Here is a 13,626-nt window from a genome sequence, read left to right as displayed (position 1 = left end):
GGTGCTACAGATTTATGAAGCGATGTGGCCTTGCTATGCGCACCAAAACTAGAACCGCACAAAAAATGCCGGAGGAATATGAATCTAAGATTATGTCTTTTCATAACTTTGTAATTGATGATAGGAAGAGAAATGGATTTGAAATTGGCCAGATTGGGAATATGGATGAAGTCCCTCTAACCTTTGATGTGCCATCAAATAGGACTGTTGATCGGAAAGGTGCCAAAACTATCGCCGTGAAAACCTCTGGACATGAGAAAACCCATTACACGGTTGTGTTGTCTTGCTGTGCAGATGGCACCAAATTGCCACCCATGTTAATTTTCAAAAGGAAAACATTTCCAAAAGAAGTGATTCCACGAGGAGTTGTTGTACATGTTCATGAGAAAGGATGGATGGACGAAAATGGAATGAGAGTATGGGTTGAAAAAGTGTGGTCCAAACGTCCTGGAGGGCTTTTGAAAAAACCTGCCTTATTAGTACTTGACCAGTTTAGAGCACATATTAGCAAAACTACAAAAAAGCGCTTTAAAGAAGCGAAGACTCATCTAGCTGTAATTCCTGGAGGTCTTACCAGCCAGCTGCAACCTCTCGATGTTTCCATCAACAAGCCATTTAAGATCTTTATGCGAGAAGAGTGGAACAAATGGATGGCTGCTGGTAATCATGATCTAACACCCACTGGACGAATGAAGAGGCCCACTATCACTCAAGTTTGTGAATGGGTGAAAACATCATGGCACTCGGTGAAGGAGGAAATCGTTGTCCGGTCATTCAAAAAATGTGGCATTAGCAATGCTTTGGATGGAAACGAAGATGATATTTTACATGAAGATAGCGAAGAAAGTGATGTCAGTGACTGTGAGCAACTGAGCTTCATAAATTCTGACTCTAGCAGTGATGAGTTCTTGGGGTTCACAGAAGACTAGAAGAGTACTCAAACCTTAAAGTCTCTCTTCATTTGTTAATGACAGTGATGATGGTTCTTAATGCCACTGTTGACTGCTGTTCACTTTACATGGCTGTATTATGATTCTGATATATTGGTTGTTTATTAAATGCAGTAGTTTATACAATATTTGATTCAGAATATTTTTTACTTGTTTTTCTCCTCTAAAAACTACGGTAGGTGCGTTTTTAAACCTCGGGCTTCCCCCGCCCCAGCCCTGCGGCTGGGTGGGGGAATAAAAATTTTTTTCTTTATTTCCCCCCCAAAAAACTAGGTGCGTCCTATGGGCCGGTGCGTCTTATAGGGCGAAAAATACGGTATTCCTCCATACTTAGTAGAAATAATAAGGCATCCAGCCTACTTTGTTGCATAGTTGTTCTGTTGGGATTTTTAATATACTTCAACTGAGAAAATGAAGACTCAGCTGAGCAATTTGTGACCATTAATGCTAAAAATCTGGCAATGAATCTGTGGTGCCCCCTTCCCTTGATACCCTAAGCAAGTGCTTATTTTGCTTAATAGTTAATCCAGCCCTGGGTGGAAGTATTAAGTGATTTCCTTAATTCTGTCATTTGTTTTTTCCACCAGATGGCACCTTAATACAATACAGTATCTGCTTTGTATAGTCACATTCAATTGGCATTTGTTTTTCAATACACTGTTTTGCATTTTAGTGGAGAAACATTGATGTGGTTTACACTTCAGAGTCACCTAAGTGTTCCATTCAAACATTATGTGAAAGGAAATATTTCTTATCTATAGCTATCCTCAGCACATTATGCATATATATTAAATATACAGAAGTTATGTGCAATTTGATCTCTCTAAATCATCAGGAAATTACGTCCTTCATCATGGATGTTGGGAGGTACACATTGCAAAATAAGTATGCGGGATAACTGCACAACAAAATTGCACCAGCTCTTCTCGTTCTACTTTTGAGTACATTTAAATTAAGTGATGCAGCTCTTCCCTTTCAGTTAATTTCCAAAGAGGTGATAATGGCAGTACATCATTTGAATCTCAGTTGTATCCATTAACCAGAATAACCTTTCTCCTTTTTGGTAAAATGTTTCCAAGCTCAAACCTACTGTATCCCACAACTCCCATTTGTGACACAGCTGACAAAAAAGAGATTGACAGCAATGATTTGAAATCTTTTTTTTAAAAAAATCCAGTTGCATGGGCTGGCACCAATATAGATGGGTACCTGCTGAATGGAAGCCCTTTCTACCAATTTCTGATCTATTTTGCATACTACTGCCCTAACAAACTCTGCTGCAATATCCTACCAGCATCTTAGTTATCAATCCATACTACCTTGTTGCATTAGCTCATACCCGAAGCGTGATATCCTGGTTGTTATATTGCACAAATTTTTGTGAACTGATTCTACTTTGTTGACTCAGAAGCTCGAAAGATCAGGACATAAATAACCCCATCACCATACAATCTGAGCACAACAAAGTATGTACTGTGTTCAGATAAAGGTGTAAAAGATCCTAAACAAGAGACTACGAAATATGATAAGATAAAGGGATAGAAATATTAACAGTGAAATTGTGAAATTGAGTCATTGTGATGATCTCCACATTCATATTAACAAACTGCAGATAAAATCTTGTCCAGACAGCTCCACTGTTAAATGGAAACCACAAAAGTTCACATAACAAAGAAGTTTGCTGTGCTCATGTTTACTGCAGGTCTTGGCTAGTTGCTAGGAGCACTGCTTTCAGTGGGATTTTTGCATTCTTGTCTAGTTCACTTCCTCAAGTGCTTGAACATTCCCATAATAAAATTGCTTTTAGACTGCCCTGTTCAACACACTATAGAGAACCCAATTTTGTCCAAGTCAGTGTAATGTATCCCTGTTTACATCATATTGTAAATGTAATGTTCTTTGGAGAAAGTTAGAAGGCTCTTATATCATATCTATGGTCTGGATATGCAGTCTGTACAACATAAAGATATGATTGTACAGGTGTGCAATTCCCCATTGGATACACTCCAACATTTCTCCAATGAAAATAGGAATATTCTAACATACGTAAGCTAGACTCATACAGGCTTTCTCATAGTGGGAACGAGGGGGGAACCTATATATATATATAAGAAAACAATGACATGGCCCTCCTTCCTTATATCAAGGGCACTACAGATAAAATTAGCAAAATCCTCCATAAACACAATATCAAAACAGCCTTTTGCACCAACCAAAAAATAGCCAATATCCTCAGAAACCCCAAAGATAAAATCCAGTTAGAAAACCAAGGGGTCTATGAAATACCCTGCAAAGTCTGCCCAGCCACGTACATTGGACAAACAAACAGACGAATAAATGCACGTATCGCAGAACACAAGAATGCCGTCAAAAAAGAAGAAAAAACTTCCTCTCTTTACCAACACATGAAAGAAACAGGACACGAAATTAATTTTGCAGATTCCAAATTGCTCTTTAACATGGAACATCACCACAAGAGAATAATCATGGAAGCCATCGAGATAGAGAAACACCCTCACAACATGAACAAGCGTGACGACACGTCCCGCCTGCCAGACATCTGGAAATTAGCCCTCCCCACAAAAACCGACACCAGAACCAGAGGCACACAGAACGCCATCTCCAATCAACCACACCAGACCCAAACCCAGACCCTCTCCACAGATAAATTACAGACACCATCCAGTAGCCAAACCATAGTGGCACCTCCGGATGCTGCACCCCCCTGCAATCCCTACACAGATCTGGCTGGCACAGGGCACAAAACCACAGCTCGCCCCTATACACGAAGCCAAGCCAGAGCACAACTATTTGCAGTACAGCCATCTTCTCAGAAAAACTCTTCACAAGCTCAAGAGGTCAAGACACGAAAGCTTTAGCAACTAATCCACACCTAATGACCCTCCTAAGTGGTACTCAGAATATCACTCAAGAAATCACTCAAGATATCCCTCAAGTAATTAATGAACAAAAGAAGAAAAGGCACACTAACCTGGGAACTTCCTCTCTGCCCAGAACGTTGGATGTTATACACCACACCCCCTCAACAGTATTTATAGGAACTCAAACACTGAGATCCTGCTCTGTTCCAGTAACAAGAAGCCGAAAGCACCAGCCTGAAGATGACGAGTGAGACCTCGTCGAAACGTCGCCTAGACACCCCAACTCTTACACGGGAAGACACCCGAAGACACCAAAACCTGCATATATATATATATATATATATATATATATATATATATATAGCCTCCCAACCACATTAATAAATATTGACATAAGTAACTAAGGAGCATATGATAGAAATCTACAAAATCATGCACAGTGTAGAGAAGGTGGGCTGGGGAGAAAGTATAGTACTTTTCTCTCTTTTCCATACCAGAACTCCAGCCAATGAAATTGAATCACAGAGGATTCTGTTTTACAGGTAGATCCAATAGGTCTGTTCTTGTGTTAAGGGTGAAGGGTTGCAACTGCAACAGTATAGAGAATGTCAGCTAAGAAGCAGGTTCCAAGCTAGAAAATATGAAAAAGTTAAGCACAGGGAGGACTAAGTGTCAAGGAGTACAATTGGCAGGTTTTTTCTAGGAGCAGTTCGTGAACCTAAGTAGTGCCAATTCAGTGGGGTAGCATTTCTGTTAATGGTGCAAATGGACAAAATTGTGCTACACTAAACTTACTGGTCTCACAGGGTAAAGAAAACCAGCTCCTGTCCCCTTTTTGTATTTTTTTCTGGACAAGACGGCTGGCTTCTTCTCTCTCCTCCCTTACAAAAAAAACCAACTCCCACCATTCCTTCCTAATGTGTTTTAGCAAATTAATGATTTGTGAATCCTTGATTTAAAGCATCTATTTTACAGGCTGCCGTGAACATTCTTGAGGAGAGTGAATATGACTATCTATTGAAAATTAGATAACATAATTAGTTACTCATTTAGAAGCAGAGAGAAAATGAGTAAGCATCTTAGTCTATTGCCCTTGTGTCTTATGGCCCAGTAACCATAAGATGGCTTTTATTTCAACAACACAGAAGGGATTTTAAGAAGTAGATTCATATAATTGAATACATTCATAGAATAAGGGTGATCTAATCAAATTTAATAAAGTAGTTGAAAATTCTGTCAGAAATCATGTAAAGTAGGAAACAAGGGTCAAGACTGTGCCTATGATGGGCAGTAAGCTTTGTTAGCACTTCTGGAGACGTATCACAGTGTGCTGTTTTATAACAAGTGGCTATATTTTTTTCAGAAGTTATAGTTTGGTCTACAATAATAAAAACTAGTAAATACCACCAACACAGAGAACTTCCATGTTGCAAAAGTGTTCATTTCCATTAAATGATTAGAAGAATCAGTGGTGCGGCTGCCCACTAGACCTGGTGAGGATGCTAGGAGTTCATGGGGTGCAGCCAAGTTGTTTTGGTTTTCTCATCATCCTCTTCCCTTGCTATTGTGGACACTTAAGAACTTTAATTTTACAAATAGCTTTTGAATTTAATTTTAATTTTGCCAGAATGGTTTTTTACCATCACAACTCTGTAAAGTAAACCATTGTGCAACTTGAGCAAAACAACAAAAAGAACAATACTACTACCTTAACGGCTAACAAATTTATTATGGCCTAAGGTTTAAGGGACTGAAATCCACAGGATCAGATGTCTCATTTTTTGTAATTCATGCACGCTTAAGGAATAATACATTTTGCTAGCCTCTAAAGTGCTACTTTAGAGCACTTTAGAAACTACACTGCAGTTTCATTTCTGCTGTAAGCCATTGCTAGTTGTATAACATTTCTGAACAAATCAGATAAAAGCAGCAAGATGGTTTCATGTAAATGCTGAATAGCATGGGAGACAAGAACTCAGAATATTAAAAACCCCACAGAACTCAGAATATTAAAAGCCAGGGGGCTAAGCAGCAGTCTCCCAGCAACTTCTTCTGAAAGTTGCTCTCCAGATAGGAATGTAACCACTTCACAGCACAGCCTCTAATTCCCAACTCAATCAGCCAATCCAGCATGGTCTATGGCAGGGGTTGTCAACCTGGTCCCTACCGCCCACTAGTGGGCGTTTCAGGATTCTGGGTGGGTGGTAGGGGGTTCTATGGCACAAGCTGAATCCTCCTTCCATCGAGCACTGGTGGGTGGTAAGAAAATTTTACCATCAAGAAAGATGCATTAGTGGGCGGTAGGTATAAAAAGGTTGACTACCCCTTGTCTAGGGACGCAGGTGGCGCTGTGGTCTAAACCACTGAGCCTTGGGCTTGCGGATCAGAAGGTCAGCGGTTCAAATCCCTGTGAGAGGGTGAGCTCTCATTGCTTGGTCCCAGCACCTGCCAACCTAGCAGTTCGAAAGCACACCAAAAAGTGCAAGTAGATTCATATGTACCACTCCGGCGGGAAGGTAAGCGGCGTTTCCATGTGCTGCTCTGGTTCGCCAGAAGCGGCTTAGTCATGCTGGCCACATGACCCGGAAAAACTGTCTGCGGAGCGGATAAACGCCGGCTCCCTCAGCCTGTAAAGCGAGATGAGCACTGCAACCACAGAGTCGTTCGCGACTGGACTTAACTGCCAGGGGTCCCTTTACCTTAACCTTTACCTTTACCCCTGGTTACCTTTACCCCTGGAAACCAAAAGCCACTGCGAGTGGCAGAAAAAATAGTAAGGTCTCACTCTCCTCTGGTCTCCCAACCAGATAACATATCAGGGTAACCAAGGCTGTTTTAGTGATGGAAATGGACCATAATGAGATTGAAATGGATCTAGATAAGTAGCCTCGTCTAAGAATGCTAGATAGCACCTTGCCCTGTAAAAATATTTTCTTGACTTTTGTATCCTACGGATGTGCACATCACTATAACCCACCAGAGGGAGCATGAACATAAGAATGAAAAAGTAACAGTCAGAGACATATGGAAATCTTACGCCAGGAATGGCGAGCCTGTGGCCCTCTAGATATTGTTGGACTGCAACTCCCATCATACCTAACCATTAGCCATGCTGGTTACAGCTGGTGGGAACTGGAGTCCAACAACATCTGGCGAGCCACAGGGTCCCAGTTCCTGTCTTAAACTGTAACCAAAGAGGTTTAGATGGTATATTAGAAAGAACTTTCTAAAACATATGTCAACCTTAAAAGCAGCCATTGCTTCATCTGGGTTTGGAATGCTAAGCAGTATAAAATTTACATTGCATTTCAGATGTTTTGTCTCTATGCTATATTTTTGCATAAAGTTTATGTCACACACAGTGCTCATTGTGTACAAACAGCATACAAAAAGCTCTAAATCAATTTAGGTCTCATATGAGAAAACACTTTAAGGTTGCTGTCCTAAGCATAATCACATGAAAGTAAGACCTACTGAACTGTGTGGGACTTACTTCTGATTAAACATGCTTAACTGGTGGGATAGTTTTTTCCTGATTCAGACAATTCTGTAAAAACTACAGAGACAACATTCCAATTTGAATTGTATAACAGTAACAAAACAATAATATACAAAAGTGCAGTAATATTTCTGCAGAAAACTGTGAGTTTATGAAAAAGACTTTCCATGTTGCCTTATAGCACCAGGACTGCTTAGTCCAGGAAACAAGAAGGTTCTGAAATAACATATTTCCTTAAAGTTATGTACTCCCAAAAAAAGAATAAAAGGCCTGGAAAAATCCAAGACTATTGGCAGACTGAAAGCCTAATCATTGCTGCCACCCAGGAATCTGATTCTTTCTCTAACTCTGAAGGGCAAGATAAAGTAGCAGGCATCTATTCATTTGACAGGCACCACATTGGGAAGGAAAGTCATTAGGAACTTTAAAGCAAGGTGTCTATTGCTCCCTAACATCTGAATCAGGAGATAAGAAAGCTCTGAATATACGAAAGCTCATATGAACATATGAAAGCTCTGGATCGGTATCTGAAAGGGCCAATAAACTGTTGATTCCTGAAAAGAGGGAGTCTCTTTGGATAGGTAGTTTCTGTGTGCAGGAGATAGGCAACTTATCAGTTGCAAGGTAAGAAAGAACAGGTGCATAGCTTGGGGATACTCCTCAACACATCTCTGTCACTAGAGCACCAAGTGTCCTCTGTGGATAGGAGTGCCTTTTACCTGCTCTGCCTATTTCACCAGCTATAGCTATTGCTGGAATAGCCTGGCCACTGAAGTTCATTTACTGTTAATCTCAAGGCTGGATTACTGCACTCTGTGTCGGGCTTCCTTAAGGCCTGGATCAGAAGCTTTCACTGGTGAGGAATGTGGCACTTAGATTGTTGTTGGGGGCACATTGCCAACATCATGTGGCATTTTTGTTAAAACATCTGCACTGGCTGCATATCAACGACCAAACCAGGTTCAAAGCCATTGTATTAATTTTAAAAGCCTTAAATATCTTACGTCCAGGGTACCTTAAGGACAGCCTAAACCCTTCTACCCTGGCTTGATCACTGAGCATCATTAGTCTTCCCCAGAGCTGGCAAGGCTCAGCTGACAGCAACAAGAAACCAAGCCTTTGGTGTCATCAACCCTGTCCTGTGGAATGCTCAGCCAACAGAGATTCAGCAGGCACCCTCTATTTCAGCTTGCAGAAAACGTTTCTCTGCTACCAAGCTTACACAGGCAATTAAGAATACATCTGATTTTAATTTTTAACTTTTATTCTGTGCAGCTACTATTGCTGTAAACCGCTTGGAGATGGCTTACGCTATAGCAGTGTATAAGTGCTTTTATAAATAAATCAAATGAATAAATAACACGTGCATTTAAAGCTGCAACATCACTGCCAGAGGAGATGTACCTCTCCTCCGTCCTCCCCAAGCCTGCCTACCCCGCGTATATATTCATGCAACGCCTTAGATCGATTTATTAAACTATAATAGCAGAGTAAGCTGCCTCCAGCCTCTACGTTGCTTTTGCTGCTGCAGCCTAACCCGGCCGGCCCCTCTGAGAGCGGATAACACGGCAGACTCTCCGAATAAGTGACTTGTGAGGGACCCCAAAGGAAGCTAGCTGACAAAAACACAAGCAGGTTCCTCCTTCACCCGGCAACCCCGAAAAGCGCCCACAAGCGGCGAAGATGCTGCGCTCCCCTCCCTGGAAGCGGCCGCTCCGGGCGCCCAAATGCAGCCGGCATCCTCTTCGTCGTCATGGCAACCGGACAACTTGCAGCCTCCCTCCCTGGCTCCCTCCCTCCTTCCCCCTCTCGCCCCTCGCTTCGCAGCGGCAAACGCACACACCTCACCGACCCCGCTGCCCTGCCGTGGCGGCGGCGATGGCGGCTTTTTCCCGCCTCTCGGTCCCCGGCCGGCTCTTCAGCCCCTTCGCGCTTGCAGAAACTTTTCTCCACAGCCGCCCAGCCTGGGCACCGCGGGTAGTACAGGGGCCTCGCAGGGACAAAGTAGCGCAGAGCGCGGAGACGTTCCTCCCTGCAACCCCCTCCCCCCGCCCTCCTCAGAGGCCGCCCGGCCCCACCTCAGGGAGGAGGAGGAGGAGGAGGAGGAGGAGGAAGGGGCGGTGGGACTTTCCCGTCTCCCCCTCGCTTTTCTCTCGGTACCAGAAGGGCGGGCGTTACCTCAGCAGACCGGCGCTCTGAGAGAACTTGGTCTTCGCTTTGAAAAAAGTTACATTTCAAAAACCGGCTGCAGCCGCCGCTCTGCCCCACCATTCCAGCCTCTAAGGAAACTTAGCAGGGCAATCTGGGAAGTAAATCGCATTGAATACCGTGGATCTTTCCCCTCAGAAAAGCGTGCATAGGCTAGGAGTCTCTCAGCTCCCTACGAAACTTGTCCGTTGGGATTGTCCTCTTTCTGATTTCGTGAGGCTCACTTGGCTCCGCGGTTTTTCTTGCTGCTGCTGCTGCCGTGGATGCGCTTTCGCGTATAAAGAGTGGTGTGCTCAAGACATGGCCCCTGGCGCAGAAGAACCAGGAAGCAGGAAAGAGCCAGTTGCACCGAGTACCATAATGTGCAATTCCTGCATCTTCTAGTTCCTCACTTAGCAAGACTGCTTTGTAAAGTTTCAAATGCCTTGCAAGAACATACAGTATAAGCCGCAGACTGCCCCCTGTTGAAAACAAGAGGGTTAAAGGAGTTTAGGCCGAGGTGAGGGGCGCCCAGCCCAAGATACTTCAGTATCTGCAGGGGGGGACAACCCCACTAGCTCCCACACCTCAGTGCAGCTTGCACAGGAGAACAATAGAATTGTAGAGTTGGAAGGGATCATGAGGGTCATCTAGTCCAACCCCCTGCAATGTAGGAATGTTTCACCCAGTGTGGGGCTCAAACCCATGATCCTGGAATTAAGAGTCTCATTGCTCTACTGAATGAGCTCAGATTATTATGTCCTGTAAATCAAATGTCCCACTCTGATGCCACCTTTTAACAGCGCCCAAAATATGCCTGCTGAGGCACCCTCCTCATCTTGCCTCACAACAGGATCACTTCTGAGCTTTTTAAACAACTTCTAACTGTGTGGCACTACATTATCTCTTTATTGTAGCAGGAAAACCCTCAAGCGACACCAACAGCACAATATACAATTTGCATAAGGGCGAGTACAATCTTGCTATGAGGAATGGGTCTCTTTGCAACTCCTTACCTGTTATTATGCAATCCTTATGTCAGGAGTTCCTAAACTGTGGTCCATGGACCACAAGTGGTCTGCAAGTTTCATTCATGTGGTCCACAGTGTGTCTATCGATTTGTGGTTGAAGTCAATAGACATCAATCACATCAAATATTCATGTTGATTTTAATTGCATTTTTATTGCTTTTATTTCTTATATTGTGTTTTTGGTATTACAGTTTCAATGTTGTGGACACACAAGGTAATAAGACATAAAAGAAGCAGTAAAATACAACTAAAATTATACAGCATCTAGCGCAGCACATTACAACTACTACAACAGTCAGGAAAATCATCAAGTGGTCTGTCAAGACCCTTAACAATTTTCAAGTGATCCATGTGGAAAAAAGTTATGTCGACTAGAAGGATGTTGTCACTGAAAATTTATATGTGCAGAAATAACATGTGATACAGTCCTTTCTCGACTGTAGCAGGGTCCAACTGCAAGTGCATTCTTTGCACATTTGGATCATGAGTAAATCAGGTAGATGACTCATTTTATTGACGTTAGCTTTTCATGTATAGAAAGGGAAACATTCAAACGCAGTCTGAAGTAGTTACAAAGATACACAGTCTCCCAAGGAAGAGGTAACAATTAGCATGGGGGAGGTAGATGTGCATACACATTCCATCTTTTAGGTGGTGTCACCTGTGCTAAACGTTCTGGTGTATCATTTGGTCTAACAGAGATGAACAATATTTTATTGTGCTTGACACTGAAAAATTGTCCATCGTTCAGGGGCAGCCAGGAGCATATCCTTGAAGAATGCAACCTGTATTTATTTACTAATACAAAATAGAATTACCGTAAGCACTGAACAATGGGCTGTGGTACAGTGACCTTTTCCAAGGTCCAAACTATTGTGAGCCACAGTTGCACGTTAAATAAATGATATTTACCTTAGATAAATGAAATAGTCAAGACAAATTCCTGTTGTAAGTAAGTACTACAATAAAAAAAAATGTGTTTACCAGTGCTAGCTATAGTAACAATCCTGATTACATCATAATCTTTACACAGCAATTCTATATGTGTCAGAAGTTAGCTAATTATGGTGCCAGGTGTATCTCTGTGGAGAAGGAATTCCACAAACTAGGAGCTGCCAGAAGGAATGCCCTTTCCCAGGCCACCACCAACAGAACTTCTGAGGGCAGTGGAACTACGAAGAGGGACCTCTCTGCCAATTTTAACATCCAAGAGGTCTGTGGAGAAAGACACAGTCTTTCACATATTTGTGGCCTGAGTCATTTAGGGTTTTATACACTAACTTAAGCATATTGAATTGAGCCCTAAAATTAATAGGCAGCCAATGCAGCTGTTTTAAAGCCAGGATTATATGAGAACTAAATGGAAACCCAGCCAGTAATCTGTCTACTGCGCTTTGAACAACTGAAAATTCAGAGCTGTTTTCAAGGGCACCTATTATCCAATCTGGAAGTTACCAGACCATGGAGTGTTATGGCCAAGTAAGCTCTGTCCCAAAGTGGCCATGTTAGCAAACCAGTGTTAGCAAGAAATAGATTCTCCTAGCCACTAAGGGCACTTGAGCCTCAAGGAACCATATTGAATCCAGAGTACACCCAAGCTATGATCCGGCTCCTTTCAGGGAAGTGGAACCCCATCCTCAACAAGCTGTCTTCCCACCTCTTGGACTCAAGAACTTGGAACACGTAACACCTCTGTCCTTCCAGGATTCAACTTTTTGGCCCTCATGCAGCCCATAACTCCCTCCTGGCACCTGTCTAGCACCTCAGCCATCACTCCTAATTCAGATGGGACTGAAAGGTAGAGTGCTATCCTTATACTCGTGACACTTCACTCTGAATCATTTGATGACAGCTCCCAGTAGTTTCATATAGTTGTTAAATAGCATGGGGAACAAGATGGAACTCTCCGCAACACCACAGCAAACCTCCTATGCTAACATATTTGGGCTGCAATCCAAAGAGATGATACCAAGCACATGACAGGGAACTATGCATGCAACTGAAGTTTTACTTGCTGCTTCAACCGCAGCAGTTCCTACTATCAAAGGGCTAAGTGACTGATCACATTTTAAAGCGACTTGTTCCTTCAGCAACTTCAAGAAGTTCTGTCCAGCATCCATATTTCACATCTTCAGATCACAGCCAAGGCAATTACCGTATGTTCTTGCTTCTTGACAGTGCATATGCTGGATAAATACATTTTAAAAATCTCTCATTGTAATGTTTAAATACTAGCCCCATTACAAGTATAATTAAAAAGAATGCATGGTGGTTTTTATGCTATATTAATATCATTCTTTATGAAGTCTTGTTGACCTAGTATCACAAGCTAGTTGATTTATCAATTCCTGGTTTCTCCCAGAATGATTTTTTAAAATGTGATTTATTACATGTAACTAATATGCTAATTCATATATAGCACATGTAGCATAAAGTAGCCAATGATGGGTCCTTAAAAAAAGTGATGTACCCTCAAGGAATACACACACATATGTACTAAAAACTCCCTTTCCCTTCTTTGTGCATATAAGGAGTGGTTCTAGTGGTGGTGGTCCCTACTACCAAGTAAGGTTTATCTGTTCCAGCCTCCATATTGAAAACTTGAGTGTATGTGAAGTATTTGGTACTCCCAGTGTGATGCTGTGACTGTTCTAAGTTTGGTCTGCTTTTTACCTGGAACCATATGAACACATGGCTATGCTGATGTAGGATATTACTCTGGTGCATTTTGAAATGTTGTCGCTGCTTACTCTTTTATTACTCTGTTTCACAATGTGATTTATATGTTGTTAGCTTTGTGAACTGATAGGTTTTATCTAAACCACTAACATTTGTTTTCATGAATATGATTCCCCATTCGAGAAGCAGTAAAACCACTTGGTACATCATCTCATAGCAACACTTGCTGCTATTTACTCTTGGCAGAAGAGAATAGGTGCCTTTGAGACTCAGGGCTTACATAATGCAGCTAAAATGGCAGGCTTTCATTTTTGGACATCTAACTCACATTTCCCTTGAGTAAATGTCTCTGCAAATATAGATGCAAATATTTTAACTGTATTTAAATACATATACAG

At 42.1% G+C, this 13,626-nt stretch overlaps 1 protein-coding gene across 16 annotated transcripts in view; it reads right to left on the bottom strand.

Moving 5' to 3' along the window:
• Positions 1–10,009, bottom strand: part of STK33 (serine/threonine kinase 33) — a 58,554-nt gene extending 48,545 nt beyond the window's left edge. For 5 of the 16 annotated variants that reach the window (XM_081180823.1, XM_081180834.1, XM_081180822.1 and 2 more), the window contains exon 1: positions 9,175–9,395. The gene's annotated coding sequence lies outside the window, so the exon portion shown is untranslated. Of the gene's footprint in view, positions 1–9,174; positions 9,402–9,658 lie in introns of those variants that run through there. The other 11 variants (XM_081180829.1, XM_081180831.1, XM_081180830.1 and 8 more) reach the window with 6 other exon arrangements.
• Positions 10,010–13,626: the final 3,617 nt, after the last annotated feature.

Source organism: Podarcis bocagei (genome assembly GCF_964188305.1).
Source record: "Podarcis bocagei genome assembly, chromosome: 1".
Taxonomy (NCBI): domain Eukaryota; kingdom Metazoa; phylum Chordata; class Lepidosauria; order Squamata; family Lacertidae; genus Podarcis; species Podarcis bocagei.
This window is presented reverse-complemented; position numbering and strand designations above follow the sequence as displayed.